The sequence below is a fragment of the Ursus arctos genome, unplaced genomic scaffold (genome assembly GCF_023065955.2).
Source record: "Ursus arctos isolate Adak ecotype North America unplaced genomic scaffold, UrsArc2.0 scaffold_22, whole genome shotgun sequence".
In the NCBI taxonomy this organism is placed as follows: Eukaryota; Metazoa; Chordata; class Mammalia; order Carnivora; family Ursidae; genus Ursus; species Ursus arctos.
The window spans coordinates 11,715,575-11,737,564 of NW_026622897.1; the positions used below are offsets into that span (position 1 = coordinate 11,715,575).

Sequence of the window (21,990 nt, forward strand, 5' to 3'; positions counted from 1 at the left end):
TCCATAAAATCTGGAAACAGGTGCATCTCTCTATGTCCTCAAGGATGTCTTTCTACTGTAAGGAATAAAATAGCATCATCCGTGTTCCCACGTTTTGGGGACAACCTGTACTTTGCCCCCTGCTCACCTTGCGGGGACTTCTCTGGGGGGAAACACTGCCTCCCAGTATAAGGATGGCACGCCCTTTGGATGCTTTCTTTTCTTATCAGAGGCATCAGGAGGGAGAGCCTCAGCCGGGGGTGAGCTGAATCATGCCTCTCCTCGCGTCACATGGGACTCCAGTTCTGCCTTCCTCTCACACTGACACCAGGTATAAGAGGTGGGGTGGTGACAAGGCAGGCAATACTGCCAATTAGAGTTTCCCTCCCTGTGGGGATGTGTGGGGCGAGTGCCCTGGGACCCCCAGAGGCATCAGCCTCCTGCTGACATCACTCACTGGCTCCTCTTCATCATTTCTACAACATTCCTTTAGGCTGCCTGCTCCATGCCTCAGTCACCCACTAATGGAGTCCACGTGACCACGATGTGTCAGACAAATCTGGGGCAACAGCCTCACTCTCTTCCCAGAGCCCTTGGAATTCTCTGGAACTGAGAATATTCAAATGCCTTTCTTGGTGAAACAGCAGGCTTCCAACCCCCCAAATATTATGACTTGAGTTAAATATAACCCAGAGCACGAAAATAACGGCACAACACGGGGCTTGGAGAAGCCATGGAGGGAGCGGCTCACACACAGTCACACTCTGTCACCCCGGGTGTGGTGGGCCATCCACAGAACCCGTGGCCACTCAGGCAGAGAGCCCACAAACACACGCAGAGGCCTCGGTGCATTCTGGGCTGGTGAGTAGCGACTGCAGCCTGGTTGGGCCTTGCGGGTGTTGGTGGCTGGATATATTCTCTTTTTTTCTAAGCAGACATGGCGTGACTTCAAGGGTGGGGAGGAAGTGTCTTAGCTGTGGTGTGGAAAGGAAGACTTGTTGACTTTGTAAGATGGGGGGAGGGGGACCAAGGTGCGAGTGGGATACCCCACAGCGTCAGGTGGGACTCGGCTTGCTGATGCTTTTTTCTCTCAAGCCAGCGGGAAGACGACCTGTGCCCTCTCCGGGCATTGGACTGCCTCCTCAGATAATCCAGAAGGAGGGGAAGGGGGGGAAATGTATGTCTGGAACCCTGAGCCAGGTTCTCCAGCCTGCCTCAGTTTCCCGCATGCAGAAGTGTTCGGTGAGAACTCAGTGGGGAGGGGGGTAGATAAGCACAAGGTCTTCTGAAAGTCAGACTCTCTGAATTCCAAACCCAATGATTACAGTCATTGTTGGCCTAGGGCTGGATTTGAACCAGTGAACATAGAAGAGCATAGATGAATAGGCACCCTCTCAGGGCTGTGCGACCAGCCAGTTACCAGCCGACCACACGGCCACATGGCGGCTCCTCTCTCCTCTGCTCTGGACCAAACAGCAGAGAGCTCAGGTCAGTCTGAGACAGCAGATAGACTGGCAGGCACCTCCTTTGTATGACAAATGCCTTATGCATGTGGAAGGGTTGACAGCATTTGTAACTGCTTCCTTTGGTCCCCAGAAGGCAAGCAGGGCAGATATAATTACCCTCCACTTTGCAGATGAGAAAACTGAGTCTCAGCACAGGCATGAACTGAAGGCCCTGTGGCTTACAAGTGGCAGAAGAGGAGTTGACCCTGAGTGTTCTGATTACCAAGGCTGTGGTTTGAATTCGGTACATCACTCTCCGCCCCCCCACCCCCAGGCAAAGGCAGGGTGGGAATTCAGAGGAAAGTCTGGGGGCTGCTGGCTCGTGAGACCATGAATTCTATAGACAGCAGTGACAACGTTATGAAGCTCTGTGCCTTTCCTCCAATCTTTTCTTTTTTTCCAGCTCTCTCTTGGGCGTGCACTGGAGGAAGTCCAGAGCGCTGTGTGGGAGGGTGCCCACGGAAGGTGGTGAGAAGGACTTCGTCCTGTCAGGGTCTTTGCTTTTGTGCTCTCTGGTCCCTTCTTTAAAGATGAGTTAGCAGAAAGAGCCGCTGTTCCTCCGGGCTCTGAGAACAAAACCACAAAGGCACCTCCTCTCCCCACTGTCCCCCATCACCAAGTCCCGAGATGCCTTATTTGAGAGAGGGCTTGGGTGAGGGAAGGGGATTCCTGCTTCCCCTGGCTGCCCGTGTGAGGGTCTTGGGGGGAGACCAGAGCCATAGAGGGGCTGCCTCCCCTGGACTCACCCCTGAGCTGCCCGCCTGCTTCCTGTGTGAGGAAGTAGACATCACAAGCTGCTCGGGGGTGCACGGAACATCTGACGGCCCCCCTCTTCCATCTCGAGACCCACTGTCCAGCTCTCCACCTCTGTGCCCCCTAATCCTTCCTCCACCCCCATCTTCCGTGCTACAAAGCCCCTGCTAGAAGTTGACAAAGCTGACTGGCTGCTTAATGGGCTACAGGTGGTGTTGCTAGGCAACCACCCCACTCGGTAGCTCCGACTCTGTCAGCCCAGATCAAACCCCTGGTAGCACTTAACCCCGTAACTGCGTACCGCCAATGCTAATTAGCCAGGCCCACCGAACAGCAGATTGAACACTGTTTGCTTATTTATCAAGGCTCAGAAGGCTGGGTTCTCTGCACCCTCCGTGCCTCAGCCAACGCTCCTCACCACCGAGCTCCGCGTCAGGCTGCCCCAAGCAGGAGGTGGTGGCCTTTTCCTTGTAAGTGTCTGTCCTCTTTTCCGGCCACATCCGGTGGATCGAGAACAGAGCGCTGGCCATTTCACTCCCCAAGCCTGGACTCTCCCTCAGTCAGCCAAATGCCTTGACGACTCTCTGGGCTCCAGGGAAGATGTTTCGGAGCTGGTCCTGCGTTTTTGACTCCTTCCAGGTTAACATTCTTAATCTAGAACCTCGTAGTTATGAGCGGAAGTCGTTTCTTTGATGTTTGTACTCCGTCGAGTAGGGGATGGTCACCAATTTTTGACACTTCTCCTAAGACTTGAGTGTTTCTATGCGCTCCTGTTCTCGGGCTTTGCTTCTGCAGATGGAATAACTCACAGCCCTTTAGCTTGACCAGGAGTTAGGGGAAGCTCTAGACAGATAGATGCTTATACTGGGACACCGATCAAACTCTAGTAGCCTCGATCGGTTCCGGAGTTGGCCTCCCTGTTTCAGACGGTGATCGCCCCGCCCAACCCACGGTCAGTCCTTAGCAACTACTGGTGGAAGCATGAACACAACCATGTTTGTAATTGTCCTTTTCTAACCCACGGAGTAGGGTTGGCAGGAACGAGAGGGACCATTGAGTGTCTGAACAAACTCTCCTGTCCCTTCCTCCTACATTTTCCCATGAGACTAAACTCTGCCTATAAGCCCCCTGGTAGGAGATTCCCATGAGGCACTGACTCTCCTTCCTGATGGTGAGGGGCCCAACACGCATAGCCCCGAGGCTGAAGGGCAGGGCTATGGCCAGCTGGGCCATGGAAGGGGAGATGCCACGCGTTCCCAAAACGCAGCTTCTCCCGAGCATGTCAGTACCTCCGCGTGATGCCAGAGCACTGGAAGGAGGTCCGAAGGGTGCCTCACTGCTCTCCTTTTTAGCTCAAATAAACATGAGTTAACCTTCTCTGCCTGGAAGTTGTCTCTTATTTGGGGTTGCAGGGGCAGAGAGGATGACTGCTGTGAGTGCTGATTTAGGAACAGATATTTCCACCTCGGGGCCCCGCTGTGATGTGGGTATTGTGCTCCCTGTGGGTGGACTATGGCAGGGGCCGGGCGAGTGCCTAAGGGCTTAACCTTTCCCGTAGCCCCAGCCTATGCTCTGAGCCAATCTAGCATGCCCGGGAAACACTGAGGCTCACAGAGGTGAAATAACGTGCTCAAGTTTGCACGACCAGCAAGTGGCCCACCTGCTACTGTGAGTCACAGCATCTCCTTCGAAAGCCACAGGTGGGGAAGGTTAAGTGACTTGCCCAAGACCCCATGGCCAGGGAGGGATGGCACAGAGATTTGAATTCTCATTGCTCTGACTTTAAAGCTCTTTTCATATTTTGACCTCTACTGCACATCATTTTTAAGAGTCGTCCCTCCAGTTTCTGTGTTGGATGGTGCCTCCTTAGAAGTGAAGAAAATCCATGTGTCCAGCATGGAAGAAGAGTGCATTCTAGGGAGCAGCATGGGTTGCATCCTGAAAAGGCTGTGTCCTGAAGGAATGTCTCTTGTCCGTCTCTTTCCCATTGCCTCGGAGGGATCACACTGGAGAGAGCAAGAGAGGAAGAGAGAGAAAGGGGAGAGAGGAGAGATGTGGAGGGGAAGGGAGAAGAAGGGGGCAAGGAAGGGAGAGAGGAAGAGAAAGACAAACAGAACAGTGGAGAGGAAAGGAAGGAGGGCGAGGAGGAAAGGAGGGAGAGAAAGGGAGACAAGATGGAAGGAGACAGAGAGAGGGAAAGGGATAGGAAGGAGGAGAGGAGGATGAGGGAGAAAAGAGAAAGCAGAGAGGGGGAAACACATGCACGTACACACACGCGGGCTTGTTCCTGAAACCCTATGGCTCCCTGCTTCCCTCCGGCGTCTCCAGTCAGTCATGCCTTGGCTTCGGGCTAAGCCACTGTTGCCAGCTGGTGGCATTAAGAGTTGGGCTTGCCAGTTCGGTCACAGGTGACGGGATTGTGAACATCATCATGGCCCTGGCTCCTTCCCAGTAGACCCAATGGGTCATGGAAAACCCCAGTTGGGGAGTTAAATGGGGGCAAAAAGAGACGGCATATTCTGGGTCCCAGCTGGGAGAGGGGGGTAACGGGCTCGCCTCATGAGTTTAACACTTTCATGCAAGTGGTTTCTCCATAAAGTATTAATAATGTTCCTATAATTGATACTTCAGGGCAATAACCTCTGACAAAATGGCCCTGATTAGCGGATAATTGAGTGTGTTGGATTGTGTCCTGAGAGAGCCGAACGCCAGGCAAGGCCCATTAGCCCATCATAATGACCCCTTTTGTCAGGTATTAGTGTCATTAAGAGCCTGCTCTCTGAAATCAGTCCCTTTATTTAACTCTTTTTCCTAATTATATGGATCATTTTACAAATCAAAGCAAATGTTTGCATACAGCCACGGTCATGCGGTGGAGTGGGGTGCTGGAGGAACAGGCCGGAATCTCTGAGTGGAGAGTCCTCGGTGAGGAGGACCCTTGTAGTCACGGGGAGTTTCCAGAGGAGAGGAGCCCCCTAGGAAAGCATTCTACCAGGGACTGGCGGCCCTTGCTGGCGCAGGGGCTTGTGTGGGGAAACATCTGGACAGCGGTGCCTTGCCAGGAGAGCTTGCAGGCCCCACGTAGGTCGGGACCCATGTGCCTGAATCTATCTTGGCCAAGCATTTGGCCTCCTGGACTCCGAATACCCAGGTCCTTGACACTGAGGGTGCAAGGATGAAATAGGCCAACATCTGAGTCCAGCCACAGGGCACCCAGGGGACACAGAACACCTGGGTCAATCATCGGGTGCTGCTCAGAGCTGGCTCCCATGGCGGTCAGGAAGCAGGAGCCCCTGGGAGTGGCCAGAGAGGAGAAGTAAGGGCCAGACCTGTGTGGCCTCGTGGCCCTACTTAGAGTTGGCAGCTGGGTAAGCCGCTGCTGCTTCTGGGACTCCCAGAGACTTTGAGTAGGATCAGCCCCCAGGCCACACACACAGAAGTTGACATAACCGCAAACTCAAGGGACAGAAAGCTGCTTCTGACCTGTTCTCCCCAGCGCCTTCTCACTCATTAAAAAGTATAGACAGTTTCCCAGGTACGTGAATCCACTCACTGCCTGACACCTTCCCCACCCTCCGAGCTCCGTGCAAAGCTTTTGATCCCAGGGTGGGTGAATCAGAAAGAGGTCTTAGTGTCTTGCCCGGATTCCTGAGAGACGAGGGACTGATAGGTCGTTGGCAGCGAAGAAGGGTATATTTTTATATACACCAAAGACGAAGCTGAAGGGGTATCATCTATTATAGGAAGGGCCCAGAGGTTACTGAGCTGGGGGATAATTTATTTATTTGGCAAAGTGATGGGCGCACTGCCCAAGGAGAGTGAAAGGCCTGCAGTGGGTCCAGGGCCCGTGTGTGTGTGTGTGTGTGTGTGTGTGTGTGTGTGTGTGTGCGCGCGCCAGGTCTCCTGTGCCTCCCCCGTCTCCGCAAAGGCAGTGCTCCTTGAGTTTGCTCTCCCTTGTTTTAATCACAGGGGAGCTCATGCTCTCGTGATTTGCGCTGGGCCTGCTGAATTTCCCAGCAGCGGCCTTGGGTGGAGAGCTGCCAGCCGTGCAGAGACGCTGCTGGGGTTTCTGCCGAGGAAGCAGAATTTCGGTGGTAGAGTGTGACATTCTCCTCTCAAAAATAATACCTTTCATTTAAGGTAGGAGAGGAGGTTTGACATCCCGTGAAAATATGATTTTCAGCCCGGTTCTGCTTGGGGCAGACTTTTTCTTCGGGGCCCACAGTTGCTGAAGCAGGGCCGGAGAGCCCCATGGCTGCAGGCGGGAGCGATGTCCCATCCGGGGGTCGCAGAGTGCAATGTGGCGGGGTGGAGAGTGGGACAGGGTGGGCGGGAACCTTGCTCTCCGGCTGCAGCTCTCTCGGGGGGCCAGCTCTGCTCAAACTCCAAGGAATGCTGCTCCCAGGGAGCAAAGTGTGTACGTCACCAACCTGAGTACGGCCTGAGAACAGAGGGGCGTGATGTGTGTTGGACAAATACATTAACACTATTCTATGCGACGGCAGTTTCTAAGGATGAGCTTAGAACTCTACGTTTGTCCAGAGACACGTCTGTAACATTATACTGCCTAGGCCCTGACCTAGGTGCTGGGTGTGCCCAGATGAACAGGACACGGAACTTGCCCTCAAGCCGGCAGGTCCCCTGTGTCTGTTGTTGTTGGGGGGGGCAGGCACAGACACTGAATTCAGTCCACGGTGATAGAAATGCGGGCTGGGTGTTATGGGAATGCACAGCGGGAGAAAGAGCTAACCACCTCTGGCTGGGAGGGAAGAGGAAGGCTTTTCTGAAGGTGTAATACTAACGCTGAGATTTTAGAGTTTGTCAGATAAAAAAAAAAATGAGCTAAAGCATCACAACAAAGAGCAGCTACATTTATTAGGGATTCTAGGATAATAATCATAATACCTAATCTTATGGAGCAATTACTGTATGCCAAAACACTTTGCATAATTTATCTCATTTAATCCTTACAGCAACCCTGTGATAGGTATTATTGATACCCCCACTTTACAGCGGAGGAAATGTAGATTTTGAGGGAATTTGCGGAGATTAAATACTCTGCTGGGACCACCCAAGTCTGTAAGTGTCGGGAATCAAAGCTGAACCCAGACTTCTGAAGTCAGAGCGCGTGCTCTTTCTCGTGCATCATGCGGACTTCCTGCGCACTGTCCACACGTAACCCATTTAATCCTCGCAACAACCCAGAGACGCAGGCGTCCTTCTCCTCATTTTCAGGTGAGAAAATTGGGAGTGCGGGAGAGTTAGAGATCTGCTGTGTGAAGAGGTAACAGAGGCAGAGCCTTTTGGGGAATCTTCCAGTGGTAACTTGTGGTTTCCTATAGATCTCCATTCCTATAACCCTGGCTCTTTAGAACAATGGCTCTAAGTCTCACCATCCTTGTGGTTAAAACATGAAGTTTAGGGTGAGAGGTGGAAGGAGGTGAGCTTGGTGGTATGAAGAATAAGGGTCCTCCAAGGCCAGCCACATCGCAATCCCTGGCACCTGTGGATATGCTAGGTCACATGCCAAAAGGGTTGCATGTGGAATTAAGGTTGCTGATCAGTTGACCTTGAGATGAGATATGACCTTGGTTTGTCTAGATGGACCTGGTGAAATCATAAGGGTCCTTATTGGTGGAAAGGGGAGGCAGAAGAGAAAGAACTAGAGAGAAGGCATGAGAGAAGGACTCCACTGATGTCACTGGCTGTGAGGATGGAGAAATGCGGCCATGGATGGGCCAAACAGTGCAAGTGGCCTCTAAGAGCTGGAGAAGGCTACGAAATAGATTCTCCCCTAAAGCTTCCAGCAAGCAATGCAGCCCTGCCACCATCTTGATTTTAGCCCAGTGAGACTCCTTTTGGACTTCCGAACTCAAACAATGAGATAATAAATTTGCGTTACTTTAAGCCACTACATTTGTGGCAACTGGTTTTGGTAGCAGCAGTCAGAAAGCAGACTGGGTCGGCGTGAGGAAGGTCCTGTACACCGGACACCTGAGTTCAGTTGTTGATTAATCCATTTTAAAGAGTGAATAAGGAGATCTCAACTCTGCTGAGTCTGTCTGGGACCCAGAGTGGTTCAGCCTTTGGAGATGCTACCCAAGAGCCCTCAGGAGAAGTCTCAGCCAGTCCATTCTAGGCTGTTCTTTGGAGAACAAACTTGGAAACAAAAGGTCATTGGTACTTGGTCATAACCACATTGGCAGGGAGCAAGGGGGCGGGGGCATGGTAAGCCAGTTCTTTTGCAGGCTGAAGCTGCTCATCATTGAAGGCATATGGGCCGAGAGGTTATCTCGTCATTGGATTCAACAATTACTGACTGGTGACTTATTATACGCCAGACACTGTGTGTGGGAGATTCAATGGCGAGCAAGCAAACGCCCCACCATAGTTGTCATGGAGCTTACGGTTCTGTGGGAGTCAGAGAGTCAACAAAAAGTCACAAATAGACATATAATTATAAATTGTTGTAAGTGCTGTAAAACAGAAGAGAAGGGTGTGATGAGACAATACACAAGAGGGCCTCGTTTATCCTGGAGGTTTCATGAACCGTCATGAACAGTCTCTTGGGAGGTGACATTTAGGCAGAGAGCCATGCATGAGAAGGACTTCGTGGGGTGAAGAACATGACATGAGCATTTCAGGGAGAGGGAATGGCATGTTTGAAAGCCTGCATCTGGTAAGAGCGAGCACCGTCAGGGACCTCAAAAAAGACGTGTGTGGCTGGAACACGGTGCTTGAGGGAAGAATGGGACAGGGTGTTGTTGGAGAGGCAGGCATTTTTGTGGCCCCTTCTAGGACCTTGGACATAGCCTCTGAGCAGGAAAGGGAGTGGCATGAACTGATTTGCACGTTGGAGAATGTTCTAGAAGACAATAAGAGAAGCAATCTGGAGAATAGGAAGGAGGCTGTGGCAGTTGTCTAGGCAAGGGATGATGGTCTTTGACAAGAGTGACAGGGCTAGTGATAGCTGGACAGATCTGACATTATTTTGAAGATACTCATTTAGACGTGATGACGGATTGAATATGGAAGTAGGGGGAGGGGGCAGGAATAATTCCCAGATTTCTGGCAGAAGTGGCTAAATGGATGGAGGTAGAACTTGTTGAAATGAGACAGGTTGGAGGATGGGAGAAGTTGCGATGAGGGAGAATTCACGGGTTTTGTTTTGAATATGTTAAACTTCAGAAGCTCTTGATATCTTTTGAAAGATGTCAAAGAAGCAGTTACAGACAAGGTTGGAGCTCAGCAATGAGGCCAAGGTCTGAGCTGAAGAGATACATTTGGAAAGTCACTAAAGCCATGGGAATGGGTGAGTATGGAGTGACACCGGATGAGGCTGGAGAAGCTCCAACATTTAAAGTTCATTCTTGCATGTACAGCTATCCCAGCAAACATGCCATTCGCTCCCCGGTATTCTCTCCCCTCTTGTAGTTAAGAGGGGCCGTAATACTCCGTCTGTGGAAATGACAAGGGAACGCCCATGTATGATTTCTCTGTCTTTCCCTTTCCTTCCTGCAGCTGCAAGATGGCCGGGCCTTTATGGCCTGGGTCTCTGAGTGACTGCGTGGAGCCCCTTCCCCGCAGAGATGTCTTGGATACAGAGCACAGGATGGAAATAACAGCTTGTTATATTACGCTGCTGAGATCTTGAGTTCATTTATTCCGGCAGCTTAGTCTCTCCTGTCCTTATCCATACACTCAGGTAAAGAGACAGCATAATGTAGTGATCAGCAGCCTAGACCATGACCCAAAATGCCTGTTGGACTCTTGTCTTTCACTCAGATTTCTAGCTCAGTAAGCTAGGGGAAAGTTGCTCTATGTGTCTTCATGTTCTCATCTAGCAAATGGGGAAAAATAACATCTGTATCGTAGGACTGTTTTGAGAACGAAAATAGTTAAAAATATAAAGCGCTTAGAACTGGATAAATAATAAGGAGTCAATAATGGTCATTCAGGAAGGAGGAGGCTGCAAAAAACACAGCAAGAGGAAATGTGGACGAGGCCCAGGACAGTGAGACATCACACAAAGCAAAGGGGGAACGCCTTCGGAAGGGGGGAGGGGTGGGCTGGTAGACGCTACGGAGGAGAGTCAAGCGGTTGGAGACACCAAAGAGTGTGCATGAGATTTCATGACCAGGAGGTCACTGGTGGTCTTAGCAAAAGCAGTTTCAGTGCTGTGTAGGGTGTGTGCTGGGCGGGTGGGCCGTGGCAGACACGGTGCAGTGGGCCAACATAAGTGGTAAAGGCATCTGTGTACAAGCCTTTGGGGCAGCTTGGTTGGGAAGAAAATAAATGGAGAGATGGGGGGTAGAGGTGGGTGTGGGGCCTATGAAGATACTGATTTTAAGATGGGATTCTAGAGCATGATCGGAGGATGATGGGCATGTCCAGGCAGAGAGGGGAAGTTGAAAATTTGAGAGCGAGATGGCAGAGTCAATGCAACGAGCCTTGAAATTGTCTTGAGGTAGTGGGATCAGCAACACAGGTAGGAGGGCTGGCTTCTCCCTCCCCTGGGATGCGAGGTGGGCGGAAAGGATGCGCAGGGGCAGGGAAAGGGTGGGGTTTGCAGGCAGGAAGAGGGGCAGGGCTCTTCTGTAAAGCGTGGAAGTGTGTGAATGGGAGGGCTTTCTCCTGCCATGCTTGTGTGGTGGGGATAAGGCTCCGAATGAGGAGAAGGGGGAGTTGGTCCTCAGGAGGGAGGCAGAACGGGAGCTCTGCGGCCCATGGAGTGTGGGCATCCACTTGGAGGTGCTTCGCCGCAAATCTGGGTCTGAACCTTATCCATTAACTCAAACCCGAGATCCTTCTCTCCTGTAGGAAGAGCTAGAACATGGTTCTCTGATAGGACAGTGTTCAGCCTAGGGCTCTTCCGTGGTGTTTGGTCCTCAGCTTACATTTTCAAACAGGTTTCTCATCCTTGCTCCACACGGGCTCTCCGTCCCCGCCAAAGGATTCTGTGCACTGTCTCCTGAATTTTCTGGGCCTTTCTGACCAGACCTCCTGCCTCACGGGATGTTACCCACCTGGGATGTCTTCTGTACCCGTCTCCTCTCAACTAAACCCAAATCTCTCTAAGCTAAACTCAAGCCCCATGACTTTGGTGGAAGCTTTCCAATGCTTCATCCCACAGTCACCAACCCCCACTCCTGCCATTTTTATAGTACCTGGCCTGACCCTCCTCCAGTTGTGAGTAACGCAGTCCTGGCATCGTGCCCAAGGCCATGTGCTGAGCTCCACATGAACAGGTGCCCTGGGGTTGTTCAGTTCACCCCCGAGTCGCCGCTGTCATGCCCTGAATGTGTCTCCTCAAAGAAGTATGGAGGACAGGAACCTTGTCTCACACATCTGCGAGCCTTCTGTGACGTCTCTTCCATAATAGATGCTCACGAAATACTGCTTGCCTGGTGGGTTTGCCGCAGTCAGTAGGTGTGAGGAAAACTCAAAGGTAAGGCTGCCAAGGCTTCACCTGGGTTTGTTCTCTAAATGGCAGCATTTTCCTTAAGCGCCGAGCCTGGATTGCAACATCTTCAATTTGAGAGAGGAGCGACTCCATCCAGACCTCCCCCACCCTAAGGGAGTGGGCCAGGAGAGGATTCTTGTCTGCAGGATCCAAGCTGACCTTGGGCAGAAAGGCCTGGGGTGATGGGAGAGGGAATCAGTGCTAATAGGAATGTTCTAGTATGTTGGTCGGGGCTTGCTAATTGCCGGCAAAAAATGGGAACGGGCAGGCAGATCGAGGCAGAGAAAGAACGTGTTTGTGCAGAGTCAGCGGCAGGACGTGGGTCCCCTCAGCTGTCAGGCCGAGATCTTGTCCTCTGCGCTGGTTTCCCATCTGAGATGCTCCCTGGGAGCGCTGTGTGGGCGTGCAGTTTAAAATAACACCGAGTGTCTTGGGTTTGTTCAGCTTGAGTGCAGCGCCCTGGAAATGTGTAGCCAGCGTGCCCACCTGGAGCTTGTCTGGGGCCCGGAGTCACCTCCAGTTGAACAAGTCGATGCAAGTGAGCCCAGGGGAGCTATGCAGCTCTTCTGCAGCTCAGCTCTCACCTTCAGAGACCCTCAAGGTCACCCAGGGCCAGCAGCACTATAGGAGACAGGCTGATGCTGGGGACAAAACTAAGTCAGGCAAGAGGCTGAACACCAACTAAGAGACAGAATGTCCATCACCCTCTCCTTTGCTTAAATTTCTGCCCAAGCCGCTGCCTCCTTCCTCCTCCTTCATGATCCAGAGCCGTTGTTCTCCAGAGGTGGAATCCTGGTAAGAGAGAAATAGGCATCGTTCTAGCAAGGGAAGAGGTCCTTGGCAGTGAGGAGAAAGAGGAAGAAGGCACAGAGTAGGGGCTCAAGGGCTTCGCTGAAATGACTGAAGAAGGTGCAGGGTGTGGGCTCCGATGACAGTGTGGTTCTGGATTGCTCGCTCTCTAGAAGGAGTTCCTTAAGACAGGAGCCAAAGGAATTGCTGATTGGAAATTACAAACCCACCCTGTCAGTTCTTTCAAAGAGAATTTCTTTCTCCAACTGAGACCCCACTTCGAGTGCGAAGGGCCAGCTCAGCAAGGTTAGCGGCCCTGTCTCTCCCTGGCCCAATCCCCTGCTGACGGCTTCACAGCTTGCCTCACTGCGAGACGCCTCCCCTACCCCGCACGCGCCTCGCCCCCCACCCCCCGGCCCCAGTGGGTCAGCAGGCTGTCTCTTATATTTTTGTCTGTTTCAACTAATGGGCCGTGGTCAGGCAGGGCCCCTGTCTCCCTGGAAGACTGCTGTGTCCACAGCGAAGCTGCCTCTGTCCTCCTTGGAGGGTCCCAAATGCATGGATTCGAGTCAGTTCTGGGGACAGTGGGGACCATCGCAGGGTGTAGCTGATAGGGAACCACTCAGATTGGGGATGAGGAGGAAAAGTGCATCTGGATCACAGATGGAAATTGTTTATGTTTCTGTCCTCCAGGATCCCTCACATGCTGGAAAGGAGGGGAGGACTCTGAACTCGTCTTTCCAGCGACCGATCTCCTGGCGAGCTAGCTACCCGAGCCTGAGAACCAGAGCTCTTCTGAAGCTTGGAATTCAATTGCCCCAACAGTGAGGGGCCTTGGGGTAGGTTGGAGGCAAATCTCTGGGGATTCATAGCCCATGCGTTTCCCTGATTCTTTATCGCTGCCCATCTGGGAGCCTGAAACATGTTTTGACAATGGGCATTCTTTGTGTTGTGACGGTAAGGGATGATTTGTGGGTACCCTGACCTTGCCTCCTCCATCAGCGGCCCAAAGAACAAAGCAGACAGCAGAGGAGATAGGAGGGGAGATGGGTGTGTCAGAGTGAGGCCAGGAGTGCCTGTTTTCTCTGTTCCTCCCACAAATGACCTCATTCATTATGGAAAAGGTTTAACTGATATGGACTCATAACGTGCAAGAAGAAGAAACAGCCCAATCGATAGTCTCCGGAGCACCTGGGAGTGGTGGAGTGCAGGGGTGGTGGGGTGGGGAGGAAGCAGAGAGGAAGCAGAGAGGAAGGAGAGAGGGTATTTAGAAAATGAGCTGGCTTCAGAAGCGGCTCTGAAGCATCTGTGCTTCTGTTAACCGTGGAACATGCGCGTCTAATCCCAATTAACTTCTGCCACCATCTTTAATCTCCGCTTCTCTGTTCACGCCAGTGACAAGACATTAGCTGCAGGCAAAGAGGCTGGAAAGACCTCACATTACCTAAGGGGGAAGCACCAGATGGTCCCTGCATGCTGGGGCATGGGTGGTGGTGGGACAGGCAGAAGCACAGGTTGGGTTATTACCTGAGGTCTAGGCCCAGGCCTCCAGCTCTTCCCAATTCAAGCTTATCCAGGGAACCGGGGAGAATCTTTGGCCTTGGTCTTCGGGCCGTGTATAGGGACTCTGTTAACATTTCTGGAAGTACAAGCTCTTTACAGGCACTGTATATGTACCAGAAAGCCATAATAGGATTGAGTCTTAATGGGCTGCCTACGAAGACCAACATCTGAGCTCAGGTGATGTCCAAAGGCTGCTTCTCTGGGCCTCAGCCTCCTGGGCTGAGCAAAGAGCGAATTCCATTAGATGATCGACATGGATATGGTAGCTGCTCGTGTCATGTGGCTCTTTGAATTTAATTTAAATTAAATAAAAAATTCAGCTCCTCAGTCACATGGGCCACATTTCCAATGCTCCATAGCCACATGTGGCTAGTGGCTACTGTGTCAGATAGTGTAGATAGTGTAGGACCTCTCTGTCATTGCAAAAGTCTCTATCCAACAGTGCTCCTCTCTAAGGTGGCTTACTATTCTGCCATTGCATTACTCTACAATCGTCTGTTATTAAGAAGCCCCCAGAATCACACATACACGTGCACCCACGCACACACGCACAGAGCACATGCGCTGCTCTCTACGGTCAGGGCAGTGCTGAAAAAGCTGATAGTCTGGCTCAAGAACGGCTGCCTAACTGGGTGTTGCTCCTGACGGCTCATGAAGTGTCACGGACTTTTGTGATTGGGCAGTGTATACACATTTCCTGCATGCCCACGACATGCTAGGCATTGTTCGGAGCACAGAGGAGTGCGGGGTTTGGGGAGGAGCCTCTATTATCTACAGTTCCTTTGCCGTTAGAGGAGGCACCATCACCCTGAGCATCCGTGATGCCTTTGGTGTCTACTTGCTAGCTGTGCACAGAGAGCTCTGCAGAGGGGCCTTGCCCTTGAAGGGCTGGCCTTGCACAAACAGCTCTCGAACCATATAAATACTTGATAGGGAGCCTGTGAAGAGCTAATGCTTGTGTCATGTGGTAAGTACTCAGATGGAGGCATGGACAGTGTATCATGGGGGCAGAGGAGAGGAAGACACACCCTCCCGGGGCTCAGTTTCCCATGTGACTGGAGGGGCGGGGCCCGTTGGCCTCTGAGACCTCCTCATGGCTAAGATGTCCTCTTTCGGAAGTCTCGATGTCTGAGTGCTCTTTAGAACACAAGGCTTTCTCCATGCCAATTTCAGGTTGCACAGGCTTTTCTGTATCTCCCAACGGTGCTGCCCTTTACTTCTTTTAAATCCTGAGGAGGCCTAGAGGCGCTTTCCCTCCCCTGCACCCCTCCCTCCTCCCAGGTTGCGCAGCCCCAGCCTACTTCTTGTCATATTTCCTACCGGATCGGGTGTTTAATTAAAATCATAATTAAAATTGATCTCCTCATTAGCATGCACCTGCTCGGCCTCTCACATCCTTGCGTTCCATTATCCACTGAAGATGTCAGGACTGACAGGCGAGCGCCAGACCCCAGGCCAGCCCTGCCTGCTGGGGTTGGCCGATGACAACATCTGGACAGAGAGGACTTTGGTGGGGAAGCTGCATCTGCAGCAGAACAACACACGATTAGAGCCAGGTGGGCTCTCTGGGGAGAGGCCAGGCTGCGTGCCGGCCTGCAGGCAGCTGGCTACATCTAGGGGTCCTGGGGGAAGGACACCTCCCGTGCACTTTCCTAGCCCCCCCACCCGCGGGCATGCACCCACACGTACACCTGGAAGGGTGATCTGTGACAAGCCAACCAGCTTCCTGCCTGGGAGAATCTGGGGGATGAAAGCAGAGGGGGCCCTGACTTCCCTGGGCTGAGATCTGACCGTGCCCTCCAGGAGCCTCCAGCAGGGCTGGGTTCCGGCTGCCATGGGGACTTAGGGCATCGCGGGCACCTAACACAGAACCCGGCATATAGGATGCACTCACTCGACTTACTGAACATTTGTTGAATTAATGAATACCTTTCCGTCCCAGAAATCACTAAATAAAAGAAGGTTCTTCCACAAGGGTGGTGTGGACACGGATGTGATATGAAACATGATATCCTGCTTGCTGTACCTTTTAGCGAATCCTGTGCAAGTTCTCTATTAGAAGACTAGGTCAGGGGCGCCTGGGTGGCTCAGTCGGTGAAGTGTCTGCCTTCGGCTCAGGTCGTGATCCCGGGGTCCTGAGATCGAGCCCTACGCCGGGCTCCCTGCTCAGCCGGGAGTCTGCTTCTCCCTCTCCCTCGCCCTGTGTGCTCCCTCTCTCGCAAATGAATAAAAATCTTTTAAAATAACAACAACAACAATAATAATAGTAATAATAATAATAAAAGAAGGCTAAGTCAAATTGAGCTCACATCAAAGGGAGTTTTGACCACAGTAACAGGAATTTAGGCTGTGGAGTTAGACCTCATTTCACACATCCCAGAGCTCTGCCTCTCACTGGCCATATGGCCCTGGGCCATTTACCTCTCCCGTTTGCAAATATACAAAATGGGACCCATAATTGCCTACCCAAGGGGGCGGTCACAGGAAGAAATGAGGTAATCAGTTGCAGTAACTGATGATTTCCTCTCTTGCTCTTCTCTCTGGTTATTCTAAAACTCTGATTATAACGTCCTGCAGGCGACAGCACCAGGACTTAATTGTCCGTCGTGGTAAGCACAGCATATCCGTCTGTCGGGCACTTTCTCTGTGTGACGCAGCACTCAGGAGTAAGGAGGCTCAACTATAGAAGGCAGGAGACCCCCCCTGGAAGAAGCCAGGGTGCCAGGGGAAGGCGAGGCCAGAGCAAGGAGATTGGCTCTAGCTTGTGGCTGTAGCCGCCCAGAGCTGGCTTTGCAGGGAGCGTGGGGACTGATGGCCCAAGGGGTTTCCTGAAGTGGGAGGCATGGCCTGAAAGTCAGGCCCCTGTGTTGGTGCCTCCTCCCGCCCAGTGGAGGCCACTGAGAGGGTCTGAGCGGGGCCAAGCAAGGGGAGGGCTGGTGAGGACCAGCTGGGCTGCAGAAGTATGCGCGGAGATCATCAGACAAGCAGAGCCCCCTTGCCGTGCGGAAGTTCCTCCTCTGGGGGAACTTGAATTCCTTCTGCTGGAGCCTTAGTTTGTTTTCTCTTCTGCAGTCTTTGGGGGAAGGAGAGAAATGCTAATGACTCTCCTCCATTACCCAGCATTGATTTGTGGGAGGGGAGCTCTGCCATTGCCTGGTCTTCCTTTCCCTGCGTGCATCCGTCTGGATGTACTAACAAGGGCTTAACCAGAGATGAATAAGAGTCAAGGCAGCCTTAGCTTACAGCGCAGAATTCCTCCTCCCTCTCCTATTCCTCTTTCTGCTCCTCCCGTTCCTCTACCTCACTAGTCCCTGTCCTTGGGGGCTCAGGGCAGAGGTCACCCTCCTGGGGGAGACAGTCCCCCCAGTCCTGCCCAGGTGGGCTCACCTCTGCTCCTCCCTGGGAGCTGCCAGCAGACAGCCCGGGAGCCCTGGGAAGTCAGGTCAAATGCAGACGATGCAGGAGCAAGAGCCAAGGGGAGGCGGGGTGTGCACCGGGGAGGTGATTAGCTCCACGGCGCCTCTAATAATAATCTGCGAGGCTAACAAACAGCCCGGAGGAGGAGGAGGCGAGGGCAGGCTGTGCGCCGGCCGCCTCTGTCCTTGTTAAGGTTAGACAAGGAGGGAGCCCTTGCTAATTGCAGACTTATCCTGATGACTACCAGCTCTCCGCCAGCGAGCCGCGGGACGCAAAGCCGAGGCTTAGTGAGAGACGGGGAGCAGCTGAAGGCTGGTGGGGCAGGGTTTCCTCTGGACCCTGGGGACCCAACTTATGAGAAAACCCTGGATTCACAAACTCGGCTTGTTCGTCGGTCCGTATTGACTGGCTGCCATGTGTTCTATAGAACACTCAAAGTAGAACTGAATTTCATTTTTGGAAGGACATGAGATGAGTCAACAAAGATGATTCCCCATCTATCCCGTCAGAAGGCTCCCTGCCATGACACATGTGCACACACACACGCACACACTGGTACTCATGCACAACCACTCTGACACTCACACACACTTGGTTCTGAGCCCTCCCATGTTGGACACTCTATAATAATCTCCATTGCATGGAATTAAACTTGAATTTGTACTTAGAGGGAAGGGATGCAGCTGTCCTTGCTCTGGCTTCCTCTGTCCTCCTTTGCTGCTCAAGTCTGGAGCTGGCTGGGGAGGAGGAGGAGAGCACAGGGTGGGGAGGGAGGACCTCCCTCAGCTAGGAGGTGAGTGAAGCCTCTGGGAGCCAACTGGCACACCATGAAGGGGGCAAAATAAAGGCCAGGTCGGGAGCCACAAGGGCTTGGAGAGCCTGGACAGGACACCAAACCCAACTTTAATACTGGGTTAGATCACGGCCCGAGCCCTGGTTAGCCTCATACACAACATGACCCGGCCAAGCCCCGTGGACAGGAGCCCAAAAGACTGAGTAGGGCGGTGAGGTGTGGGCAGCGAGGTTTGCTGGACGTTAATACAGGCAAATCTGAAAAATGCAGTTCTCTGAGGCTAGCCTCTGACAGAGAATGAGTGACTATTACCCCAGTGGATTATAACTTAAAGACCTCAAAGGGCCTCCTAGAAATAAGTTTCATGGAGGATGCTGGAGAGAAGGGGGTAGAATTTCCTCCCTGTTGGGTGGGAGGTTGTCTTATGCAGAAATCACCTTGTCTAACTGCCTCTTGGATCTGGCCAGTGCATGGGGACAACATGACCCCCGGGGTTCTGAACTGCCCTGTCTTCTGCAACTGCTTAGAATTTCCCTTAATGCCCTCTCTCCCTGGGCAGCCCTCCCTTCTCTGCAGACCTCACTGCTGCCTATAGGGGCCCAGAACCTCCTCTTCCCCAGGCTTCCAAAGCTGACATCGTCTCCAGGATCGGCTCTGTGGTCGCAGGACCAGTAACAGTTCCATTATATAATAATGAGAATGAATGAATGAATGAATGAATGAGTGACAATTTATTAGGTTCTTCATATGTGCCAGGACCCTGAGCTAAGTGCTTCAAAATGCATTGTTTCATGTAATCCTTCTAACGATCTCATGAACGAAGGATGATTTCATCTATTTATGAGGCTCAGGGAGACTTTGCACAACCTGCCCAAGGTCTGGAGAGGACTGGGGAGGAGAGAAGGCCCAGTTCGCGCTCCTCCTTCTGTGGTCACAGGGCGTAGGATGCCCAGCCCGCATGGATCATCCCCCCACCCCTCCAGTCCCACCTCTGGCCTGTGATGACCAGAGCCTGGTTTCTTGGTCTTGGTACAAAGTTCCTCCCCTCAACGGATAACCAAAGACCCACCACCAGTGATCATATGTGGCTTTTGTGTGTTTCTTATGAAACTAATGAATACAGATTTTGAAGGAAGTCACTTGAATCCCTCGGCGCCCCCCTTGTTTTTCTTGGGGGGGAAGAATCTTAGAAAGTGTCTTCTGCAAGGACGTGAGAACAAGGCATGGTGTTCTTTTCTGCAGTTGGTCCCCAAGGCGAGAGGTCCTAGGCAGGAGTCTCTCTGGGGAGTCCCTCTCCAGGCTCCATGCCCTGTCCCCTGGGACCCGAGTTCCTTTAATGCTTTTCCCATTGCTTCCCAGTCTCTGGTTCTGCTGGCCCTGCCCGGGGATCATGAGTCATCATCGGCTCAGAGGGTGCGGGCGGGGAGAGGCAGCCAGGCCGGGCACTTCCCCACAGGCCCCTCCCGCTCCACCTGCACTGGTTTGTCTAGTTTCTTTTGACAGCTGGGCTTATTGCTTATTGAACACTTGCTGCTGTCCTCATGCCTTATTGCTACTCATCAGCAAAATGGACACGACGTACACCCTACAGGTTAATGTGATAATGAACAAGTCGAGTCACTTGTCCAGGGGCACAGCTGGAAATGTTGGAGCGAGGGCATGGACCTCCACAGCCTTGGGCACAGCTCAGACTCCCACTTCTTGGTACTGGATGCTGCGGACAGTTATAAGGGTTTTTTTTTGTTTTTTGTTTTTTGTTTTTTTTTGGCCAGCTGGCCTAGGAAACTTTCTACTATGAATAGCAGTGCTGTCCATGCCAAGTTCCAAGGAGCTGACGTACTAATGAGTAGAGCTGTGGCCTGCCTGCTCTTTTGTGTCCCCCTCAGAATTTGAACAAAAGACACGCTCCATGGTGTTGGGTGGGTGGTTGATTGAATTTTTTACCTGCGGGAAGCTCCACTGGCTTCCACAGCTGCTGAGGTCGGAAACGGGAAGGAGGGGAGGAGGCGTGGTGGTCTGTATGCATGGGTCCCCCACGTGGGCAGAGCAGTCCTGGCATACATGCCATGCCTCTTCCTTGGGGAGATTTTCGAGGCAGACACTGCGTGTGGATCGATGTGCTCCCCCTTCTCTTTCCTAGTGGACCCTCTGTTCTTCTTCAGCCTGGGAAGCTGGCCGCCCTGGGAAGCGCACCTGCAGGAAGAGCGGAATTGGCCTTTACTGAACGAGGATAATCCTGGGGACCCGGTGCACTTGCTTTCCTCGGGCTGCCATGGGCCGGAGCCCCATGGATCTCTGGGGCCCAGAGGCAGTCAGGGGAAAACCAGAGGAGGCTTGGCTGCTGCCGGGCTCTGTGCAGACACACGGGGTGGTTCTAACAAGCATCTGCGTTCTGCCTCGGGCTGGGGCCCCCTCCTCTGATGCTACCTGTCCAAGTATGCCCCCTGCTAGACCCCTGCCGTGGGGCAGCTGGGCACAGGGGAGACAGGGGCAGGACGGGGAGGAGGGGGAAGAAGATGTAACACACTGAGCCAGCACACTCAGGGAAATAAAAGATCTATTTTTTTTCCCCGTTTGTTCTCAGCAAACATTTGTCATTTAATTTCTTCCTAATTACACAATTACGTAATTATGTAGTATTAGTAAAATAAAGCCTAAAGACGTTTGAGTAAAGAATTACTTAAGTAAATAATGTCTGACTGAAGTAATTATTTCCCGGGTTTTCTTTTTTTAAAGTAGAATTGGATGAAATTAGTTCAAGCATTGTTGTGGAGCTGAGTGGGGGTGGGGACCGCACAGCCAGGGGCAGCGCTGGGCTCCCCTTACCCCCCTGGGCTTTAATTCTCAGTACCCTGGCCCCTTCCTCTCTCTGTAGATGGGGCTCTGATGGCAAATTCCAGCTCTGAGATTGGCTACGTGGCTTGGGAACTGGCTTCTGTTTTGAACCTCACTGGGCCTGTCAGAAGGGACAGGACAGGAGGAGGACCAAACTCAGGGCAGAAGCAAGTACTCGGTTACTGAGGCCTATGCCTCAGCCTCACCAGGTTTACAAAGAGGCAGCTACACGTGAGGCCACCAGGTCCATAAAGAGACCACCCCGGCCTCAGGACAATGGACGAGGGCCTGTGATGGGCCGCCCCGTGATGTGGCGGCGGAATGGAGGGAGCATCTCGGGGCTGCAAAGCCCCCTGGAGACCTTATGTGGGCAGCCCCCCGGAGTCAGGTCACCGTCTGTCCTGGGGGTTTCCTTCCTGGCCTGGAGTCCTGCAGGGCGGGTAGACTTCTTCAGGGTTGGCCTTCAGCTCCCCAAAGCCCTGGGGGCGCGAGCAAGTTCCTTGGGAGACTTGGACCCGGCAGTGTGCTGGAGGGGTGAGGAACCAGTCCTCCCGGGAGAGCTGGCCAGGCCTGGGATTAAGGGCACACACTGCCTCCTGGATGCCTGGCCCGGGCGCCCCGGGGCAAGACCCGACACCTGCTCTCAGGCTCAGGGACCCCTCTTCTGCTTGCTTGAGAGTCTGAGCAAGGGCTGACTCAGCACCTTCTTCTAGGAGGTGATTCCTGGGGAACCAGGCCAACCTGTGCCCCCTAAATCATCCTCCTATTCCCATCTTCACAGTGACTTCAGAAGAGATCTTTCATTCCTTAGATCCGGAAGACTCTGGACAGGGTAAATCCTTGACTTCTCAGCTCTTTCCTTAGAACAGCAGAACCAATATATTCTTCCCTTG

The 21,990-nt window shown here is 52.6% G+C and overlaps 1 long non-coding RNA gene across 1 annotated transcript; it reads left to right on the forward strand.

Annotated features, from left to right (window-relative positions):
• The first annotated feature begins 578 nt into the window (after positions 1-578).
• On the forward strand, positions 579-20,916 carry LOC130544587 (uncharacterized). Its single transcript, XR_008960994.1, has 3 exons — positions 579-840; positions 13,183-13,328; positions 20,403-20,916. It is a non-coding gene; the product is annotated as an uncharacterized LOC130544587 (long non-coding RNA).
• The last annotated feature ends 1,074 nt before the right edge of the window (positions 20,917-21,990 follow it).